The sequence below is a fragment of the Desmodus rotundus genome, chromosome 3 (assembly GCF_022682495.2).
Source record: "Desmodus rotundus isolate HL8 chromosome 3, HLdesRot8A.1, whole genome shotgun sequence".
NCBI lineage: Eukaryota > Metazoa > Chordata > Mammalia > Chiroptera > Phyllostomidae > Desmodus > Desmodus rotundus.
The window spans coordinates 109,584,054-109,608,022 of record NC_071389.1 but is presented as its reverse complement, the minus strand read 5'-3'; the positions used below and the strand labels follow the sequence as shown (position 1 = coordinate 109,608,022).

The window sequence follows — 23,969 nt, the reverse complement described above, 5'->3', positions numbered from 1 at the left end:
TCGTGATGGCCGACAGGCCGCCGTCACAGCCGGGCGCTTTCTCCCAAGGACTCCATTCATCAGGCTTCATGCGGGCGTCTGATATGTTGGAGACTGGGATGACATTTTGCAGAACACTTTTTTTTCTTTCTGCTGTGGAACAGACTGACTTTGGCCGTAAGTCCATGGAGCAGAAATGCTAAGACATTTGGGAACTTTTTCTTCTAGTGGGAGCCCTTTAGTGCCAGAAGTGAATATCCCATAGAGATGAAGAAAGACCTGTGGAGTTTAGCTTTTAGAAACAGAGCTGTGTTTAAGTTTTGTCGAAACAGAAGGTATTGCTTAAAAATGACATGGCAGATGTTATGAAAATTTGTTTTAAGGCATTTCTCTCAGGTTAAGTCATGTTTGCCAAGTTACAGCCTGGAACAGTTTCTGACAGTTTTGCGGGGCTCCGCAGCCGAGGGTCTGCAGTGATGAAGACAAAGAACGCTCATGTGGCGTGTCGGCCGCAGGCACTGCAGGCAGAGAAGGCCCCTCAGGTTGCCTGACAGGTGTCCTGCTTCTCTTCCTGAGTCAACTTTGTCAAGCCAGAAAGTAGAGTGAAAAATGCAAACTATTTTGTCTTTGAGATTTACCTTCGCTTAACGAAAACTTTGTCTTAATAAATACTGTGCCGTGCTCACGCACAAGGAGGCCCATGATTTTCCTCAGTGTGTATTTGATGTTTCTTTAGGGCCACGCAAAGATGATCATGTTAAAAGCCTATGAAATTCAGAACGGGGTAGAAATTGGGATCCAAACCATTTGATCCCTGACACTACCCACCTTCATCCCTGTGGATTTTACACACACACACACACACACACGCACACACGCATTTACTAGGGAGTTCTGTGCAGTAGGTTCTGCCTGCCTTTGGAGGGGACAGGATGATGTCTCTGCCACTGCACTTAATTAAGTATAGGAGTGTTTCTCCAGGTAAGGCCACCACGTTCCAGCTGGGGAAAGGACAACGAGATGAATGACCCACCATGGTTCGTTCTGTCTGACACATTGACAAAGAAATTCCCAGGGTGACACGTCTAACTGATCAGACTGCTGGAGGTTGTTGTTGTCATGTTGTTTTATTGATTCTGATGCTTTGTATCCTTTAGAAATGGAGGTATGTGGCCTTTGAAGTCTTTTTCTTCTTTTAATTAGTAGGTGGTGTCAGCTTGAGTGCTTACCACATAGAGCCTATCTTGGCCTGGGATGGTACCTCCCTGGTTATGAGATACTTATTTTGGCATTAGGGTGGGATTTTCTTGGTACTTGTGGAAAATAAGTGAAAGACAACGGAAACAACAAATGAAAACTTTTTTTTCACACAACCCTCGGTGACTTTTCTCCTGTCTTCCAAATCTTTTTGTTGCTGAGATATTCTGGAAAGTTCTGTGCATACAGAATGCAGAGCTCTCCCATTTATGGCTGGAAGCTTCTCATGTTTCCCCATCTCCCAGCCCCCAGCATTATGGCCTGGTTGCCTTTGTGTGAAGACACAGAAGTATTTGGTTGTTTTTGACATAAAAATGAAGCCCAGATCATTAAGGGACTCCTGATTGACAATATTCTTCAAATACTATTCAGGGCTGAGGGCATTTGATCGGCCCAGGTTTTGGACTGTTTCCATCAAATGTTCTGGACGTGCGAGTGAGATGCTGTCTTAGTGCGGGTCAGGGGAAGTCATTGCTGGCAGGCATGGATGCAAGCTTGCCTTGGTTCCCAGTGTGAACTCTGGAGCTCTGCAGAGCCAGGATGCCTCCAGGTGGCCCGCCAGTGTGCCCTGCAAGCCTGTGTAAGGGGGCTGCCATTTCAGCTGTGTGCAGGAGGCTGCTGGCCCTTTCTGCCCCTTGCTGTGTGACCTGCCACAGCTACTTAACCTTATGAGCGTGTCTGACAAATGGAGGACTTAGGGTCCATTTTATTAAGGGTTCTGTGAGCTATAGCTTGAAGGTGTCTGGTAAACTCTTGTGATAGTTACTTAGTAAATAGCACTTCCTATAGGATTCTTTTCACTTGATAGTATCACTCTGTCAGAAATAGTTTGGGAGCATTTTTGTCAAAAACTCTGTATATAGTCATTCAAACACAAATTAATTCATGCCTGTGATGTACCAGGGAGTGTTATAGGACCTAGCAAGACAGCCAGGATAAAAACTAAGGCTTCTTTTGTCATGGAGCTTCCATTCTACTAAAGTCGGCAGATAAAAATGAATAGTATTCCAATGGGAAAAACAACAGTATCATCATTATTCAGAGAATTACAACAGCAAATGGCTGTGTGCTTCCTTCAGATTGCTGGTTGAGATCTGACTGACAAGCAGGGGAGCCCACGGAACCCGAGCAGGGTGCAGGAGCTGAGCAGAGGGTGCAGAGCGTGGTGTGCCCTACGTGCAGAGCAGTATTTGGTTTGGCTGGAGAGGGTGTAGGGAAGGGTGGCAGGAAAGGAGAGCAGAGGGGTGAACAGTGGCCTTATCATGGAGGCCTTTGTAAAGGACTAAACAAGAATCTTCAATTTTACTCTACATGACAGGGAAAATCTTTGAAGAGTTTTAAACAGGAAAATTACATGATCCAGTGTGCATTTTTAGAGATCAACCCACAACTGTGTGAGAAACAGATGGAACGGTGGAAAGAGTGGAGGTGGGGAAACCATACCGCAGTTCCAGTTGGATAATGATGACCTGGGTGGAGTGGTAGGTGGAGGTGAGAGGAATGTATTCAGAGTACGTAGAGCTTCTTGCACAGGGCTTGGATCTGAGGCCTGGGAAAGAGAAGAATCCAGGATCTCTCTAGATGTTTTGTTTGAGCAGGTGAGGAGATGGTGTGGTGCTCTCTGGCAAGATGGGAAACACTGGCAGAGGAGGGTGTCTGGGGGGAAACCAGTACCTCTATTCCAGCCACAGTAGTGGAACCAGACAGCCTGGGGTCCAGTCACTTGATACCATGTACAAGCATAACATGAAGATTTGTGGGGGAGAGTACCCAATTTGTGGGGGCTAGGAGCATCTCTGCTCCAAGCCCTCCTCTTCCACAGAAATCCCTGTGTTCCCAGAAAGACTGACTCCAAATCCACACCCAGAAATTCTCTGTCATTATTATCTGTCCTTTTGGAGCTCAAGACAGCTAAACAAATAGGTCTCCATCCTCAAGCCCTCTCTCTGGTGTGCAGTTGTGTGTTTTAGCGTCACCATCGCCTCATGCAGCTTTCTCTCTCTCCCGGGGTTTAGAGCACACTGCCAGATCACTGCAGCTGGTCATGCGATTCCACTGGGCCCAGGGACCAGGCTGCCCCCAGGGCCAGTGCTCGTCCCCAGCCTGTGCCTCTGTGTGCTGCTCTCAGGGCAAGAGAATGGAGGGAGTCCAGGACCTGTGCACCATGCTACACAGGTCACCACATCCCAAGGGCTGGCACCCAGCGAGGCATACATCGAGCACAGGACTCTGCCTCTGCCAGTTGGCTTCCAACTGTGGGAGCCTAAGCTCCCCCAAACGAGCCCAACATTTGCTGGTCCCACCAGCACGCCTGCCTGTGTGAGGCAAAGAAAGGGCTCTGAGTGGGACAGGCATCTGCCAGTCCTGTGGACACTCCCACGCCCTACTCCAACTGGGGAAGGGGGAAAGCCAAAAGACCCAGAAAGCAAGCTTCTGCATGCATTCTGTTTTTAAAGCCAGTGCCCAAAACTCCTTGCACAGCAGAAGTGTCTGGCCTTTCAACCAATGTGGGCCAATGTTGGCCATGTTCGTCTTTCCCCCTCTTCTGGCCACCTTGTTCTGCAAGGGGGAAGTCTCCAGTCTTGTGTAAGAGCACTAGGTCTCAGCCCAGGCATGGTGTCACGTGCCCTGCTGCAGCTTGCTGACCTCCACCACACAGGTGTGTTTGACCTTTTCAGCCCTGCGCAGCCTCAGTACCAGCTCCCTCTGCCTGAGTCACAAGCTGCATGGCTCCCAGGGCCATGCTGTTTATGGTTGCCTGGGGAAGCCTTCTCCTGCTGCAGCAGTTTCAATCTGCCCCCTGGCATTTCTCCCCACCCTTCCGGGGGCAGGTGCTGGCTCTGGAGGATCAGGATTTCTCCCAGATTGGGGTCCCCCCTGCTCTTCAATGATTTGGCCCTACCTTCCCCATTACAATAGTTGCTAATATAGGAGATGCGCAGATGAAGCAGGAGAATCTGTAAGTACCTTTATGGAGTTTGGATCTAGGTGAGAGAAAATCCTCATTCAATATGACAGTATCTAAGTCTCAGAATCAAATTAGCAGTATAATTAGTGTTGTGTTAGAAGGTGGGGCCCAGGGAGTAACTCTCCACTGGTCTAGGAAGGAAGGAGAAGGGGGTGAAGAAAGACAATGCTGTGATTGCAGAGAAACTGGCTAAAGTGGGTGGCTAAATGAGGCTGATGAGATTTGCTGAAAACACCAGACCTGAAAGAAAAACCCTTCTGGAAGCTTCTGCCAACCTGGGTGGTACTAAAAGTGGTTGATGGATAGTTTGGAACCGAAGTATTTTTGAAGTAGAATTGGTGTAAAGGAAGCTGAAAATTAGTTTGACGAGGAGTAAAACAAACAGTGGACTGAACTGAAACTGTGGGAGTTTTGTGGAATTGAAGAACTTTTCTTAAGGAAGGAGCTCCCGTGGCTTCTGTGTTCATGTAAAAGAAAATCATAGGTAGACTTGAAGTTGAGAAGGTTGAGGTGCATGTATATGCTTTTGGTTTTGTTTTGGGCTGCAGATTATGTTCAGAGACTGAGTTTGTTTTTGCCAGTAATTTATTTAACACAGGGTCACTGGGGGAATTTTCACAAGCCAATAGCATGGAGGATAACATCTCTTAATAAGCCAGTAAAGAAATAACACAGTCCAAAGCTATGATAGATGAATTACACTATCATTCCAGGCAAGAGAAAATTAAAGGAAGAAAATCCACATTTAGATGAGGTGGATATTCTTTACAAGTAGGCACTCAGAGAGATGGCTTTAACCAACCACAAGCTGACTTCCAGCCACCAACACAAAAGGGAAGTCCCTTGTCGCTAGAGCATGTTGCTGGGGAAGAGATGCCTGTGTTGGCAGGTAGGCTGGCTGCCTGGGGGTGAACACTGCAGGGACCTACAAGCATGCCTGGCTGAGGCAGGAGCAGATGTCCCTGCTCTTTCTGAGACCCTTGCAAGGTTTGGCACCATTGTCCATCAGAGTCACCTTGAAGGTTTTGTATCTCAAGATCTTCAGAGGGGTGTTTAGGTCAGCAAAGTGTCACCTTGCCCAAAATGAAACTCTTGGATATTCCTCACAAACTCTCAGTGTTTATAGTCTAAATGTCCCCTTGCTATAGTTGCTTCACCACATGTTCTTATCAAGAAGCCCCAGTGGGGCCCTGAGCAGCTGATCTAATGAGCCCTTCTCCATGGCAACAGATGAGATGGTGACATCCTAATACAACTCACTCCGTTCTTATATCAAAAAAACTTTACCTCTAAAAACAACATTTTTTATCTTTCTTGTAAGTAATTGTACTAAAACAACTTCATTTCAGTCACAAACAAGAGCATTTGAAATCCTGTCAAACCAATACACAATACCTTTAAAGGAATTGTACATTTTAATGTAAAAAATTATCGTAGCTAAAAATACCAATTCATGTCTATGTTATATACACATAATTTAAAGTGGGAGTTTTAGAAGAAACCCAGTCAGCTTGATAGGACAAAATAAATATTTTAATCATTTCCCACTATATTCATACACAAATCTTCGAAGCAGGAGCAGAGTCATTTCAGAAGTCAGTTTCCGAGGCGGGTAAATATGCATGCTCTAAATTGCCCTCAGTTTCGATTTCACTCTAGAGTTTATTGCTAAAGTATAGTCTTTCTGTGGAGGCCTCTTCTAGCCTGTTGGCTGGGAAACTGTCTCCAAACAGGATATGATGATTATTTGTAAATGATCATAGCTCATTCTGACAATAGCTCATCACTGGGTGCTCAGGGGAACAGCTCCTTTTAAACATACGTATAAATATGATTTGAGTGAAAATATCATATGTATGACCACATAAATACTGGTTGATCTACCAAATTGGGGGATGCCTAAATAAAGTTAATTCAAAATAATATAGTTGCATTAGCCTAGATTTGGGATCCATTAAGTAACTTGCCTAGTATTTATAAAAAAGAATATCAAAATAAAAATTCTTGGCAGTCAAATGAAAGAAGGACATGGGGTTTTTTAAGAGGACAATGAAAAGTTCACCGAGCTGGAGAGGAAGACTGCACCACACATCTGCAGGAAACAATTTCTGCATTTGAGCTCTGCATTTCAAGTGGCAAATTCAACTCCAGCCAGAGAACATTATCTGAGTGTGGAGGGGTATGCTGATAGTCTACCTGTTTTGTTTTTGTTTTACTTGCATAGTGAAGCGTCCATAATATAATGGTGCAGAGCAAGGGTTCCCCAAAGTCCCCAAAGCCCATGGTTGGGGGGTGGGAGAAGGAGATGATACAGTGTTTAAGATATTTTGCACAGCAAAAGGCAAGATAATAGCTGGGCTACCACCCTGGGCAAAAAGTGTATGTGTATGTGACTTTCAGAATGTGTCCTGACTGGTGACATAGCCAGGGGAGGTGGAGGCCCCTGCATCACTGAGTCACTCTCACCCTGACTAAAGATGGCAGCCAAATAAAGGTAAAAATACAGGGCAACTGGCAAAAGTAACCCATTGTAGGAGGGGCAGGGTATGAGGTCACATAGGAAGTTCCAGGTCAGCATTTAAAATAAGGACAGGAAGAGAGAGAGCTGAGCTGGTCCACCATGGGAGAGAGAAAGATGCAGCCATGTGGTTTGAAAGGGAGGTAGCCATGAGGAGATGCCGCTATGCAGGCTGTAGTGTGGTAAGCAGCCATCGTGCCGGTCTGTAGTGAGAAAGAAGCTGGAGTAAGAAAGAGGAGACTCACTGGGAAACCTGCCTGGAGAACACGGAGGCAAAGCTGATGGAACTGGGAATTACAAGAACCTACTGAACCAAGCACGGATTAGAGGGAGATGCCTGGAATGCTGAACTGTGACTAGGAATGCTGAGACTGGAGACTTCTGCTTCTCTAAAGGATGCACAGAGAAGCTACACTCTTGGAACGTGTGTTTTCCTGGACTTCACTGTGATCCAGTGCAACGCAGCACAGGTTTTTCTGGGCTGCTATGTGGAGGCTGTGGACGACACACCCCAGATCCTGAAGAAGACAGCTGCTGCGAGAGGATGGCAACTTTGAACCCCACGAGTGTACTTTCCAGAGGAGATGGAGAACTGTTTGCTAAGCCAGCTGAAGAACAGATAAGGATATGGGGAACTACTGGGCATGGTTTTGGCTTATAATCTGGTGGGGAGCCAGGGAAGTTTTGGGTCTTGTGGGAGCACAAAGCTCCAAGCAGGAGTGCTCCCAGCCCCCCTGGCGAGGTTGGAATGCTATAAGTGAATACCTGTTTCCCTCAACACTAATTGCTGGGTCATGCATCAAGCTTCCACATGCACAAGCCCCGGTTCAGTTATAGTTTCTCTGTATTCCCTTCTCCAAAGCCCTGGGGAACATTGGACATTTCTCTATACAAGCAGATTGGGTTATTTGTCAAATGACTGGCATTTTTGAAATAAGAAATCCAGCTTCTATCCATAAGAATCACCACATCTGGTGGGCAAAGAATAGAGTGTAAATACTATGTATCTGATATTTCTATTTTGGATCCTGAGTATTTGAAATAATCACTTATATCCATTCATTTGAAATGTTTAGCTACAGGATCAACTACTGCTCTTAGACAGTCAGTGACCCCAATTCCATGTCCAGCCCAAACCTCCTTCTGAGTCTCAGACCCACGCTGATTGATTGAATTTCCAGCGTTTGGACTGGTCACTTTTTCCAAAATGTCTTGTGGTCTCTAGGCCTCTCAAAGTCAACATGTCAAAATATTAAATAACTTTAGACACACCTTCAGCACATACACATACAAACACACATGTGCATGCAACAGAAGTGAGTGGACAAGGCAGAGCAAAAATTCGTTTCACCTGTTATTAATGCTGTCTTGGTTTCAAGTAACTCAGACCAGGAACCTGAGAATCATCCTTGAACTTCTTCTCCTCCCACACTGTCTTGCACACAGTCCCAAGCATGGCAGTTCTTACCCCACTGTCACTTTCAAGCTTCTCTCTGGGCTACACTCATCACTTTCCCCCTCAGCCACAGCAACGGCCTCCTAATTTGGATGCCATTTCTCTATTCCTTCCCTTCATTTCAGCCCTCCATGCAAAATTCATCCACATTCTATTGCTTCCCTCCTGGTCTAGAAGACCATTCATGACCATCCTCTGCTACTGCCCCCCTCGCACGTTGTTGTCTACCACACTGGCCTGTCATTCAGCCGTCTGAGGTGTAGCCCATTGTCAGGCTTGCGAACTTGCTGGTTCCTTTGCCATCAGCCCTCTTCCTTAGAAATCCATGTCCAGGCACTGCCACCCGTCCAAGTCATTACTCAAATTCTTAGCAAGGCCTGTCTCACCAACCACAGTGTACGTGGTGTGCAACACCCTGAACACACTCACTTATGCTTCTTTCCACGTTTATTTTTTATCCAACGCACTGCTTACCTTCTGATATACCATAGAATTTACTTAGGTCTTCGATCTGTCTTCCACACACATGAGTTCTAGGAGGCTGCAGTTTTTTCTGTTTTATTTGTTGTTGAGTCCTCTGCTTAAAATAACAGGAACTGAGTAGATAGTTTTAAAACAAATGAATGGTAATCATCTGGAGAGCATTTAAAAACCATTGTTGTGCAAATTCTACCTCAGACCTATTGAATGAGAACCTTGGACTGTGGGGTCCAGAAGCTGATATTTTTACAAGGTCCCTGGTTTGAGAGCCATTTCTACCAGAGTTTTTTTATACCGTGGAGGTCCCCAGCTTAAACCCCCTCAATATCTCTCTATTTTCCTGTGGATTCATGCCCACACACCTTAAGGCAACTCTGCAGATCGGGTCTCTGGGGGACTTTCAGCCTTGAGTCCTCCCACCCACCTGCCTTCCCCCTGCTTGCTGCCCAATAGAAGCACCTGTTCTTCCCTGGCGGGTCTTCATGTTCACATGCCTTTTCTCTGCTGAAAGTGCTTTCTTTCCACTCTCTGTTGGATGATTTACTCATGGTGAAAGTTCCGAATCAGATATCAGTAGTTAAATATAATTTTCCCTTGCACCTTGGTTTCTTCACAACCATCCCAGTAATTAATACTTTTTGTAGCATGTTATATATTCAATTCATATCATATTCCATTATAATTAGACTCTAAACTAAAAAATTATAGGGATATCCTCAACATCTAGCAAATTATTAGATATAGTCCTTTAGTTCTTCAAAACAAATACTATCTTATTCTCTGTACCTTTCCCCCCCTCTCCCCCTCCCACTCCCCTATTGACAACCCTCCATGTGATCTCCATCTATGTGGTTCTGTTCCTGTTCTAGTTGTTTGCCTAGTTTGCTCTTGTTTTTGTTTTAGGTGTGGTCATTAATAACTGTGAGTTTGCTGTCATTTAGACAGGGGGAGGGTAAGGATAGTGTAGGAAATGTAGAAGCCAAAGAACTTATAAGTATGACCCATGGACATGAACTATAGGGGGGGAATGTGGAAGGGAGGGGGTGGGCAGGATGGAGTGGAGTGAGGGGGGTGGTAAATGGGACAACTGTAATAGCATAATCAATAAATATATTTAAAAAAAAAGAATAGTGTAGGAAATGGAGAAGCCAAAGACCTTATATGTATGACCCAAGGACATGAGCTAAGTGGGGGGATGCTGATGGAAGAGGACATGCAGGGCAGAGGGGGATAAAGGGGAGAAAAAACTGGGACAACTGTAATAACAACCAATAAAATATACTTTAAAATAAATAAAATGGTTCATATCTAACAAAAAAAAAGAATATTGGATTTCAATTGGTATTTTAACTGTACTCTCTGTAGAACGATATACAAGCCACTTCACCCATCTTTGGCCACCCTGAGACTAATAAAGCTTCTTCTACATAAACACTTCAACTGCTCTCCCCTCCAGCACAATGAAGACCAAATTCTTATGCAAGGTGTGCCAGGCCTGTGACAATTTGAGCCTCGACTTTCCATTCTCACACCAACTGGTCATACCACCACCAACCCATAAAAAAAAACAAAAAAAACAAATACTATCTTAATGATATGAGCTATCTCTACTGATCCTTTTGAGTGTTCAGTAGAGTAGCTAGATTCCTGCACAGACACACATAGACGCACATAATCTATGGAGAAATGTTTGTTTCCAGTCCTGGTTCTGAAGAGAGTGCCCAAGTTATCCATTGTTCTCTTACTGTCAATTGCCCACCTTCTCCTCTTTCCCTAAACGTAATCTCTGCTGCTCTTTCTTTTGGCAGATGACCCTCTTAGGTTCTTTTTTTATTTTTATTTTTTTTAAAGGGAGACTTTAAAGCGACATCTCTAATGTATTCATTTCAAAACAGGTAAGATTCTCTCTTCCTCTCCAGATTTGACTTCTTCCTATTCTCCGATCCTATCTTCTATTACTTCTTAATGGGCCTTGATTCTGTGTTCACCCCTATTTATTCTCTCTCTCTCCCTGCTCCCTCCCTTCCTCCCTCCTTCTTTCTCTTTCTCTCCCTGCCTCCCTTTCACCATATTTCTCTCTGTCTCTCTTTTTCTCCCCGCATACACCTTTTCTCTCAACATTCTGGTCTTTCCTATGACTTAAAAATAAGAACCGTTAAAAACATGTGCCTGATCCACGTGCTGAGTTCTCTTCGCCGTCTCCTCTCCACCATGGCACTGTCCACAGTTGGTGAGTAGTGAGTTGGTCCTGGCTGCCTGTTTCCTTACCATTCTTACTGCAGAGGTCACCGGTTGCCATCTAAACTCCAGGCTTGGCGCCCATGTCTGTCACGGTTCTCCTCTGCCTGCTGGCACACATCATCAACCTTTTGCTGTCAGCCTCCCTGAAGAACACTGTGTAGGCCTCCGTGAGCTGTGCTCCCCTCGTGCTGTGCTCCCTTTCCTGCCTCTTGATGATCTTTTCTCTTCCTGCCCTCATCCCCTTGCCAGGCCATTGTATGATAAATGAGAGAACTTTCAAACATGTAGGTGTTCAACACACTCTTGTGTCTCCTTCTCAAGTCTAGGTCATTTCTTCTTTGTTCTCCATTTATACTCCTCAAGAAAAGCTCTCAGAAGGTGACAGTTATCCCAACTCTCCCTGTAGTTTTTGTGCTAGCACTAGTCTATACTTCCTGTGCCGAGTGTGTTCTGTGCTTACCTTAAACTTTACAGGTGTAAACTTATCTCTTCTCTTCCTCACCCCCCTTAAAATAGATCCTTTCTAATTTCTCTGTCATTCACCTTCTGACTCATGTCCCAAACCTCTGATCATCTCACTGTTCCTACCCCTTTATTTGCCCTGCACAGCCAATCAGACTTTGTGTCCTGTTGACTTTTTCTTTGCTGTCCTTGTGTAAACCTGCTCATTCTTTATTGTTTCCTATCTTCCTGCCTTCGGTCTCTCCTTTTGATACATGCAGCTATAACCTTGACTTTTCTCAAACCCCACTTTCATATGTCACACTGCTCGAATCTGCGATGGTTCCCCTATTTTTCTTTCACATAGCTCTACCCAGCTTGCCAGGCGTTCCACAGCCTGTCCCACCTTTCGGGTTCCCTGGACAGTGACCCCTCCTCCCTCCCTTCTCCTTGGCCTGTTTATGAATGCTCTTGTTCTTCCTGTATAAAATGCTCCCCTTTTCTCTCCACCTAGCCACATCTGTCCTTTCTTCTTTTTCTCTCCCTTATGAACACATTCTACCCAGGTCTTTGCTTTTCTGTTGCTTTTTTACCTAATTATCAAGAAGACAAAATGAGAGCCTGAAGATAGAAAGTCTTGGTGTCTGTGACATGTAGTCCAGTGCTCCGCCCCGACTGGGCCTTGCGTCTTCATCTGGTTCTCCCTGGTGATTGTGTCAGTGCTCTGAAGAGATCCTTAATAAATGTGTCTTGTTGATGAGCAGTCAAAACAGGGTACATTCAAGGAACTGGTGTATCCGACAATGGAGAACTTTGAAAAGGAGCTAAATTAAAATTACACTTCCAGTTTGATAACCATCTATACTAGCAATCATTTGGAATCTTGGCCTCCTCAGTGGGTTCCTGCATGACAGAGTTCTAGATTTCTTAGTCTCTTGCTTTTCTCATTTTCAAAGTAAAAGTGTTTATTGATACAGCCATTCAGCAATTATTTTATGAATACCTACGATGGGGACCTGTTCATTTCTAAGGTCCCTCTCATTTGTACAATAGCAATGACATTTTCTGAAGACAAAGACTTTATTCCATCAGCAGGCCACTCAGAGATTTATTTTTTCCATTTCTTTTTGCCATTACAGGCTTTCCTTATACCCCTTCCTTTTTGTGTCCTAACTTTATTTCTAACCTAAGGCTCAGTATCTATGCTTCAGACTCACTACACTTTTAAGTAAACCCAGAAGAAGAGAGAGGAAAAGGTTTTGTCAGAGTTCTATGATGGACCAGATCATGAAATGGTAGAGCTAGCTCTTACTGTAGAAGTAGGATCTTACAAGTTCTTTTATGAGTTAAATGGTCCTATAGCTTTGCTTTTTCATTTTAAGGTACTGACTTATCTCTATATCCCTGACAGATTTTTTTCAGATAAAGTTTCTGTGATAATAAATCAACTCTTACCAGACTATCACCCCTGCCAGACTATCAAAATTGAAGTAATTTACATAAATACTATGATTTCAGATAAACTTTAGAAATCTCATAGCCCTTCAATGCCTCCTGGTTTCCTGTTGAGATACACTTTTTTTGCTCCCACATCTATCATAACAGATCTTTGAATGCAACAGTTTCAGTAATATGTGCCAGTCACCAATCACTGTGGGCTCATAGCACGTGTGACTCTATTTTAAGCCCTTGGGTTCTGTGGTAATAGGGACTGAGGTGTGTTTTGCCCATCAAGTTGTCTTGTCCAGGTGGGACTATGGAGGAACCGAGAATTTCCCTATTAGTCCTTACACTTTTCTTAGATACTTTCATCTTTGCAAATTCTTATCTTGTAAGAAAGTAAGGAAGCAGTGATTGGCCTCCTTATTCAGCATAGACAAGGGTGTCCATGGAGCCTCCAGTCCCTGGGAGGTGTCTTGTAACAGCATTCTACAACAGCTGTTCTGTTTTAACACTCAGTGCACTCAACAAATTCCAGGCGCCCCTTGGCTGCTGCAGTTGCTAAATGGTGACTTTGGGCTTCCCTTGGTTTAGGCCTCAAGGGGGCTGAGCCAAAGCTGACATGACTTACTGTTTAGGCAACATGTTCCAAAGAAAGAGAAAACATTTCCAGTACCAAATAACTGCTGCTTTCTTCTGAAGAAATTGGATTTAGAGGAGCAACTCTTCCAGGCAATCTTGATTCTTGCTCCGTTTACCTCGACAGCAACTTAGCTTCCTGTCCTTTTGTTGTGGGGGCGTTTGACACAATGATTTTGAATGATTTTGGTGTGTGGTGCTTAACTTTTACGTAGAAAATATTTGGAAAATGAGAGAAGCAAACAGTTTTAAGGAGTACTTTAAAACTGTATATTTTATATGTGTCTGTAAAGTGAATTATGGTATTAAATTTTTAGATAGTGTAAAATATACCTTGAACTTTGAGTATACTTATTTACCAGTAATATCTATATATTAAATTTTATTTGAACCTCATATGTTTTAGCAGAGTGTGAGTTTTGAAACATTGGAGTGGTTGATTTATTTATTTATAATAATTTATTTACTTTCTTAAAAAGGAAATCCTTAGTGCATATTTACATTTCTATAGTGATAATTAAATTATCCTAAGGTAAGTTTCACAAGCTTAACGACATGAGTTCCCAGAATAAAGTAGCTGGTAAAAAGTATAACTACGACTGACTATTGATGCCATATTTTACTTTATAATAATTTTAATTATTTTAACCATCTTAAGTGTAAAGTTCAGTGACATTGAGTATATTCTTGTCACTCAACCATTGCCATTAGCCATTTTCAGAACTTTTTCATCATCCCAAGCAGAAGATCTGTACCCATTATATTACTGAACGGACCCGGGTGGGGGTAGGGGAACGATATACTATTACTGAATATACGACTCCCTTCTCCCAGGGATCCCCTGTAGTAGGTTCACCTTTCCCGCCACCAGGGAATTACATCTCTCAATGCCAGAGATTGGTGAAAAGGAAAGAAATTATTTATTCAAAGGTTGCACAGAATTAAGAATAATGACTTAATGTCTGACCAAAGTCCCTTAGAATACCCACAAACATACACAGTCCTTCCTTACCTTCTCTGGCCAGTCCAGGGCACTGTATCTCAGGAAAAGAAATAGAAGTACATGGCTCAGGTAGACCCTGGTGCTTCCCAGTAATCCTTGCTCAGCTGGCAGGCCTCCCTCAGTTCCCAGTACCATCAGCTGTGTCGCCAGGATCTACAGTTCTCAATCCAAACCTGCGTGGCACCTTCTCCTGGCCCTCCAGCGAGAGTCCTTTCACCCCTTTCCTTCCTGCAGCATCTCTCCTGCTTCCTCCAAACTGCTAAGAGACAGCTCTGCATCGCTGCTGCATCTTGCTTTCTGGCTTCCTAAACTGCAGCAAAGGGAGCCCCAAAGCCACATGGTCCCCTCTCTTTCTCTCACCAAAGCCTCATGGTCTCCCCTCTTTCTCTCACCAAAGCCGTGTGGTCCCCCTTCTTACTCCAAGCTTTCATGCAGGCACTGTAACCAGGGGGAGCTGCCTCCCGGTTACATCCTGGGTGGAAGTCACGCCCAATCTCCCTGGCTCAAAGCATGGCCACAGCTATTTAACATATGAGTGACACCAGTTAAAAGTTATAGATATGTTAAATGACTATGTCTGAGGTCAGTTGCAAAACTGTTGCTATGCAAAACAACTCTCAATGGCCCTGCTCCATGTGTCCCATTCCCCAGTTGAGACTTGTGGGGGTGAGGACATCATATGTAATATATTACATATAGATAATCATATATATATTATATATATATTTTTAAATATTTCCTGGACACCCTGAGTTCTGGACCCCATTACAAATCCCTCTTTGGAGGGGGCCTTGGCTGTACCCTGTTATAATTAGACTATAACCCCCAGCCCTTATTATACTTTTTTTCCCTGTATTATTTTACTTAGTCTAGGGACCTCATATAAGTGAAATTATATAATACCCATTCTTTGTATCTATCTTATTTCAATTAGCACAATGTTTTCAAGGCTCATCCATGTTGTAGCATGTGTCAGAATTTTGTTTCATCTTAAGGCCGAATAACATTATTCCATTCAATGTTTATAGAGGAGGGAAAAAGTTCTCCTTGACCCTCTTAGGGTCTCTGGCTGGGTCTGTAAATTAAACTGACAAGTTAGGAGAAAAGCATACAAATTTATTTATATATGTTTTATATGACCAGAACCTTCCTAAGGAAATAAAGACCCAAAGAAATGGTTAGTGGTTAAACCTAAATGTTTTCATGCTGGGTTTGGTGAAGAGTAAAAAGTCGTGGAGAAATGTGGTAGAGCAAAGAGTGTGAGCTCAGTGTAGTCAGCGGGGGAAGATTTGGCAAGGCGGGGTTTGGTTTTTTTTTTTTGTCTTCTTGGGGTCCATGCGCCTTTGCTCCAGGTATAGGGGACAAAATCAGAGAGAATACCTCTTCTCCCACTTTCTGAAACCTCTTTAGGTTAAAATATTGGGGTGACATTTCCTAAGCCCCACTGGTACAGACCACATGTAGTTGACCCATTCCCCTGCTGCCGGACACTCGTGGCGTTGCCGCCTTTGGCTGCGGCGAACAATGTTGCAGTGAACATGGGTGTACCACTTCTGTTTCAGTGCTGGTCTGTTCAGAAATGTGCCTCATTCCCTTTTTTGTGATAGTTACTATTAAATATTTCTCCCCAAAGTGGTCCAGGATTGGCTTTTTTGCTCTTTTCAAATGGGATAATACCTTACTGGGTATAAGCTTCTTATTTGAAGGTCTAGGTTGACTAGTTGGAGAGTTGTATAAGTCTAAACATCATCTTAACGGCCCATTTGCAGCATCTGAAAATGGTTAAGTGAATATGAAGAGAGAGCTAATTATCTGCCCCGTAGAAAAGGTCTGAGCGATTGTGAGAGAGGTGTCTATGTCAGTGCGACAATTTGCAGATGAACAAAAGATTTCACTGTTTCTGGGCAGGCTGCCTCCCAGGCCCTGTCAGTCATGAATCTTCCTGGGGCCCGCACCCCGTGAGTCGCGGTGTCCAGGTTGCAGTGTCCCGACCGAATGGCCCCGGGGATGTGTGCGTGCAGAGGCTCCCTGGAGAACTGCAGTCCCAGTGAGGCTTGGCTGTTGCATTATTAGCCCCCATGTGTGAGCCTGGTCGTATCAGGTGGAAGGCAGGGGAGTCAACCGATTTGGGGGGGGTTCCTTATAATTTCTATGTTTGAAAAACATGAAACTATATTTCGTTTGTGCTTAGATCTGTATGGGACCTAATGAGTGTGTTTCTGTTGCTTTTGTTTTCCAGTTAGGAAAACATACTGTTTTGCTCCCAAGGTTGAATGAAGGTGGTGGTCTTTGCTCCATATCATCGAATATTAATACATTAGCAACAATTGAGCCTATAATAAGGAATTGTGACCTTTCAAATTATCTGAACTGTCTCCTGTATGTCACATTTTACCTTTTTAGAGAAGTGCTAATTCACGTTAAGTCCGCCTGAGAGATTTGTTTAATGAGCAGATTAAAGGGATGATTATCCCTCTCCATTTTTTTTAAAAGGAAGGGCTTCTTGTGATGCCCCTGTGCTATTTGGCACAGGAACACAGAGGGGTCTTTTAAAAATTACCCCTGCAGGGTCACTGGGACCCAAGCTGTTTGCTTCATTAAACCCCGGTGGCTTCTTTAGAGCCAGCCCCTTCCAAACAGCCCTGACACAATTGTATCTAAATTAGCATCTGACTGACCCCCTTTCTCTCCTTTTTTCCAGTCCCAGCTGACAGGGATTGGCAAAGGATGTTAATTGGTTGGGCCTGGCTTGGAACAATGGACTTGCCACGTTGACAAAAGGACTAATGTTTCTTTCAATATGCACCCAGATTCACAGAAGTACCTCTTTTAATTACCAGGAATCATTGTAATGCCTGGTCAAGGGAATAATTGACCCTCAACAGCTAGTGCTTATTCTGTAATAAATAATGGCCTAGGCCTAGTCAGAGTAGCAGGTAGTAGGGTGATTTGTGGGGCCAGAAAGAGGTCTTCGCAGCCAGCATCCTATGATGTATGGAGGCAGCCCAGTGGGAGTCCAGGAGTGGGGACTAATTTGGGCTTCACTGGGAGGAAATGTGCTGCGAGCCCTTAAAATTTATCCTCAGAGTCATAAAGGAATGAGTTAGTAGTTTGAAAGAAGTGAGTTGGCAGCTTGGCAGCATAGGATGCATGGTCGGCCAGCTCCAGCACAGGTAGAAACGGTCCAAAGCATTTGCTTCCACACACAAGAATGCAAGGTTCATTTCCAGCCTATACTTCAGTTCCTGCCTTTTTAAAAAGTGACATTTTTATTAGGATGCATGAGCCCCAAAACCTAATGTCTCCTCACTCTTTATTATCACAAACCTTAGCTATCTTACAAATAATTTTGTACAGTATTAAGGTTCTTGGAGAATTTGTTTTTCATATGATCTCACCTTTAACTGGAATATAATAAATAGAAGAAAAAAGGAAACAAAATATAACCAGAGACATTGAAGTTAAGAACAATCTAACAATGGGCAGGGGAGAGTGGGGAGGGGACAGTGAGGAGAGATCACAGGAACTACTTTAAAGGACACATGGACCGAATCAAGGGGGAGGGTGGAGTTGGGGGAGGGAGGGGGGTATGGCTGGGGTGGGGTGGAGGGATGGGGAGAAAAGGCACACAACTGTAATTGAATAACAATAAAAAATTTTTTTTAAAAAGAAATTAAATCAGGAAGGAATGGGATGGGATACTTTACATACTGAAAATCTACTTTGCAGCTTATATTCTAATTCTAATAAAGGTTAGCATTTTAAACTAGCATTCTTTGTCCCCGCGTCCTCCCAGCATAATACAGATGGGGCACTACTCCCTGCTTAGCATTTCACATGGAGCATTTATTTAGTGATTGTAACAACCCAGCCTGAGCAGGATGTGTTTGTGAGACCTCTGAAACCCTGCTTCATTGGGTGACCGTGTGGCCTTTGAAGTCAGACAGAACTGGGTCTCCCTCTCAACTTGGCTACTACATTCAACCTGTGTGATTCTAAGCAAGTTACTAAAATGCCAAAACAAGTTTCTGCCTTTAAAAGCGGGGTTGGGGATACAAATGTCTACTTCATAAAGTAATTACAGAGATAAATGAGCTCGTATAGCATTTTATTCACTGCAGCACCAGGTAAGTAACACCACTTGCTGTGTTATCCTGTTATAATTATCACCCCGAGATTGCGCAGCCAGGAAATGACAGTGGTGTAATTCATACGGATCGCTGCTGGGCTGCAAGCCCATGCTTTCCGGGATGCTCCACTATCAGTCACCTCATCCCTACAGGTTAAGAGAAAACATGGCTATATTCAAAAATGGTAAAAAATAGAATAATGCTTACTTTCATCTTTTAAAACAGCAGATGAGAAAAAATGTCAATATAACTGATGACTCATAAGTATCATTGTATCCTCTTGGTCAAGAAATTATCTTCCTTTTATCAAACTAGCATTTATTTTGTTCTGGCCAACTTTATTAGAGAAAGGAGAACACTTAACAGGCTATTGGTGTTAGTTCTCAAGATAACTATTTGTCTCCCACAAAGAAAAGATACAGTTTGTAAATGGGCACACGCTACCACCTGCACTTTGGTGTAAAGGATCTTTTAGACTTACAATGTCTCAGTCAGAACTCTGTTTTGTTTTTCTGTGGATTTTTGATCTGGTGAGTGATCTTAGTTTTAAGAATTAAGTTCTGTTAGGTTGTGTGGATAAAATATTATATAATAAATGACTGGCAGCCCCCCCCCCACACACACACATTTCTTGAAGTGACTTTTGTTGGGGAACTCATGTAGCGTACCAAGTCTTTCTGGGCTTCTCCTTGAGAAATCTTGGTTCTGATCATGGAGAGTGGATTCTTTAGTAGGAAACATTCTGGTCAACCATCAAGAGCCAAAGAACTAGTCCAGCTTTACTATGAGTCCTTGGGCAGTTCTGAGTCCTTGGGCAGTGCAGTCAATCGCCCCAGGGTCTATTCCCTCAACTGTGAAAGGAGGGGATAAACCAGAGGACCTCCTATAACTCCTTAACAAGTTGACATGTAAAATTAACCATCACAACACCAGGGCAAAAGACATTCCAGCCATTAATTCATTGGATGTTTGTGCTATGATATATTCATAGCTACCTTCTGCTTCTTCAAACTCTTCTCTGTTGACAACTAAGTTATTTCTGTTGACTGACTTCCTCCTGTCTCTTTCCATTGCATTTGCTGGTCCTTCTTATCCTTTCTGGCCATTAAGCGTAGTGTCCCTTAGAGTCCTATTCAGTCCTTTATGGATTTCCTCTCTCTCTACGTTCATCTCTTCCATTCCCATGCTTCCACTAACTATAAATATTTGCATCACAAATATAATCTCTAGCCCTTCCCTCTTTCATGAGTAGCCAGGCTGGCATTTCTCAGAACCTATGACACTTTCCAGCTACGTGATCACATGGTCACTTAAGAATCAACGTACTTAGGAATAAATTCGTTGCCGACAGCCTATTTGCACATGAGCATCGTTGCCCATCTCCCTGTCCAAACATGGAACAGGGAATATTTCCTATATTCTTAGCACTCCCTGACCTACATATCCATATTTTTTCAATCCGGTCCTTTTCTTCACCAGTATGTCTTGCAAATCCACTCCTCTCCACATTCTCAACTGCTACCATGCTGGCTGTGGCCGTCATCACCTTTTGCTCAGCTGTGGCAGTGACTCTGCATGGTCCTCATGCCATAATCTCCTTCACTCCACACATCACCCTACAGTACAACCCTTTTACTGCTTAGAAACTTGGTAAGGGTTAGAGCTGCCTAAAGAGAAATCCCAAACTCCTTGGAAGGGCTTCCAAGAGCCCCACAACAGACCTTTCCCCATCCCCTAACCATCTCTCCCTCACTGCTGCCTGGCTGGGACATGCTCCACACTTCCCAACTCCTGGCTACACTGGTCTCCCTGTGGAAGGTCCTTCTTGCTCTTTCCTCAACTGTTAAGGTTTGGCTCACCTTCCAAAGAACCAAACCCTCATCATTTGTCAAGTTGTCACCGTAATAGGTGCTACTACCTATGTGGGATCTTCTCCAGACTTCCCAGCAAAATTAATCTTTCTCTCTGTGCCCACCCATAACTCAAGTGTTTTTGTTCAAACTGCTAGAAGAAGAGCCATTAAGCTATATTATCATTGTAGGGTTGTATATCAGTCGGATACAACCAGGAATACATTTAAATAGTATATTTTAATTCAAAGAATCAGTTCCAGAGGTAATATAGGGCTGATAGGAAACCTAGAGGTGAACGACAACAGAAAGTTCCCACCCCCTAGGCCAGAGGCCAAAGGGCAGGGGCAGTGGTAACCGAGCCTAGTGGTTGGGTCACACTGTGCAGAGTGGGGATCCTGTGGGGCTGTCCAGCAGGAGCAGGAGGCCAGAAAACATGGCCACTTCTGGAGACCTCCAGGCAAAGGGGACAAATTCTGGCATCAGCCTTCTTCCCACCTTCTAATCTCTTGCCAGAACCTCTAGCAGAACCCAGTTGGAACTCCCAGAGCACACTGCCTGCAGGGGTCGGGCCCGATGACACAGGACAGAGCAAGGGCCGCAGAAGGCATTTGAGTGGAGAAGAGACCAAGCTCAGGCACATGTCCTATCTGCCCCCTAATATGCACTTCAAGCCACTTAAAAGCAGGGGCCACATCTCACTTGCTTTCGTGACTACAGTGGCTAGCACCAAGAAAATTTTAATAAATATTCAGTGAATTGAACTGAACTTTGAAGTTTCCTTCCAACTGTAAAATTATGCTTTCTCTACCAGTGCATTCCCTCCATTTATCATCATGTTGAAACAAAAACATAAAACATTTCCATGAAATTTTTCTTTATAAAATCATAGATTTTGTGTAATTATTTACTTAAACCCATGCTTCAGTTCGATCTCGACTCTATTCCTTTATTAACATTTAGCCACTGCTATTTATCAGCTCTGGGTTGGTTCTGAAAACATTCTCCACCAACTGTGAGTCAGATTAAACTACAGGAAGGGAAATGGAGACGTTGATTTAATAAATGCTAACAATGTGAGAGAAAAAGAAAAAAATGATGTTGTGGGCAATTTTCACATAACTCATCCTGAATATGCCTTTGAACAGTCCCCTGTCTGGTCTGTGGCCAGGCTCCCCTGGGCCACGCAGAGCAGACCTTCAGGAGCGTAAAGGCTGCCCGTGGGCAGAGTGCCGCAGGTCTGAGCCAGAAGGCTGGGTCCCAGTCCCTGCCTGCCTTTTCCAGTTGTCTCGCTTTCCCTCAAAGAACACATTCCGAGGAAGAAAGACAGGCTTCCCCCGCAGCAGTACCCGTGGCCCTGGCATTCAGCTGCATGCACTTCCAGAGATCAAGCTCCTGCGCATGAATCAACTTTCAGGCTTACTTTCTGGTGTCGCCCGGCTGCTGCAAAATCCTGTAGATTGGATCAGTCAGACACAGGGTTGCAACTTAAAATGTGCCACACAATCTACTGTTTGAAGCATGTGACTGACCAAAGTTTGAGGAAATCTCAAAGAACTTCCCAAGAGCTTTGTTTTCGCGTGAGGAAACTGAAGCCTGAGAAAGGTGACAGCATTGCTCAGTGCTTCGACGGCAGCACAGCTGGCCTGGAGCCCAGTTCATGTCGTTCCCATCCATAGCTGTTTGTATTTTGCTGCACAAGTTTCAGAAGTTGTTTAAACCTTAACTTTGAACAGTATAATGCAGTGTTGGCATTGTCCCTATTAGCAAATTAATTTGCTTTTCCTCTATGTGTCCTCTTATTTCTAATTCACTTGCATTCGTTTTTTTCTGTATGCGTCTTTTATTAGTGTATTTTCGTTTTGGACTCAGATTATCTATTGAGCCCTTGCTGAGTTCCAGACAATGTCCCAAGTCCCTGTTTCCTGTTTTTCTAGCACCCTTTTCTTTTTCCCATCAGTCAAACTGCTCTCACTCCTGAGTCCTTAAATATCACACGTGTTTTGACTCCTTAGTGCATAAACAGATTACACTCATGTCAAAAATATTGAATCTAGCTACCCATGCCTGGTGGCCTGCGCATGTAGATGAAGTTTTAGTGCCGTTGAGATCATCGCCTAATTCAGCTCTTGGCCGGGGCGGCAGTGCCCTCTCTTCCAGGCATCGTTGTGGGTGCAGCTCACCAAAGTTGACCCCAAGTGGTAAGCACCATGACGTCCTATTATCATTTTCTTCCTCCCCTGTCTTTCCTTCCTCCCCCCATTTAAAGACCTTCTAAGTCTGCAGGTTGGGTTAGTAAGTGTTTAATTCAAGCCAAATACTACACTAGTGATTTTACATTGCTTATATCTCCCCTCACAGTAACCCTGAAGTTCCAGCATTATTGTCTGCACTTTCTGAACAAAACTGAGAAGTGGAGAGAGATTGTCATTCTCCAAGCTAGGTGATGTCACAGAACCAGGAAGATGCAATGACGGGGTTCAGTCCCAGGTCTGATTTCAGACCCGCTCACTATCCTAAGTTATGAGACAGATAATCAACTGGTGACTGTCCCAATTACAATTCATATAAATAGCTATAATTTCAGGAAATTACCAATCAATGTTGACATCAATAACTTCCTAGAAAACTCTGTCTTAGTGAATTAAAAAATAGCATTGTCTTTCACTGTGCTAATAAATATTTAAGAAAGTCATGCCTTTTTTTCCTCCTAGTAAGTATAAAAATAAGTTCTTCATAATGGGATGTATCATCTTAAAATGTTAGTTGACATATCATAGCAATGAACTACAATAGAGTAAGATACTTTATTTAATCCTAAAATTTTTTAAATATCAGAGAACACATTTTTATTCCTTGAATATTAAAAGCCCCCAAAATTGTTGGCCATGAAAAAAGAAGATGAGAAAAATAAGAGAAGGCGGATGTTTAAAGAGAATAATTATCTGTAGAGGGACATATGTTTTCAGATTCCGTGAATCCATCTCTGTGAAGGGGAAGTCCTGGCCAAACCACATAAATGGGCTTGAACAGGCTGCCAGATAAGGAGCGATGTAGAAATGAAAGGGCAGTGGCGCAGCCTGAAGGATTGGCTTCCCTGAGAATTCCGATAAAAATAAAATACTTCAAGATGCTAGAGGTACATGGGACATAGCATAGACAGGAGGTTTTCTTGGGGAGAACATGGGTTACTAAAATAGGAGGGAGGGAAATTTGTAACAGGAAGTGGAAGTCAAAGTGTTACACTGTATTTGTGGATTGGACTGTGTATGCTCCCAGCTCTGTGATACTCCAATGACAAGCTTGTGTTTTGCTGGAGACTGCGTTGTGGCCCAAGGAGCCAGATTCCTGGTTGAAAACAAGAAAAAGGACCATGTGGTGTGGAACATTCAACCATGTAAAAACCACATCTGCAACTGTGGCACCAAAGGGCGACGTGTGAATCAGAAGGGAATGAGAAGGAGCTTACATGATAAAATATTACAATGGCTTATTTTAAGGGAGATTTGCTCTAATTTGTGAAAGTTTTAGTCCCCTAAAATCAATGCATCAGTGCACGGAGCATTT

General features: G+C 43.6%; 1 protein-coding gene across 4 annotated transcripts in view; it reads left to right on the top strand.

The window, feature by feature from the left end:
- ATP8A2 (ATPase phospholipid transporting 8A2) overlaps positions 1-23,969 on the top strand; it is a 590,644-nt gene that overhangs the window by 478,518 nt on the left and 88,157 nt on the right. The window lies entirely within an intron of this gene.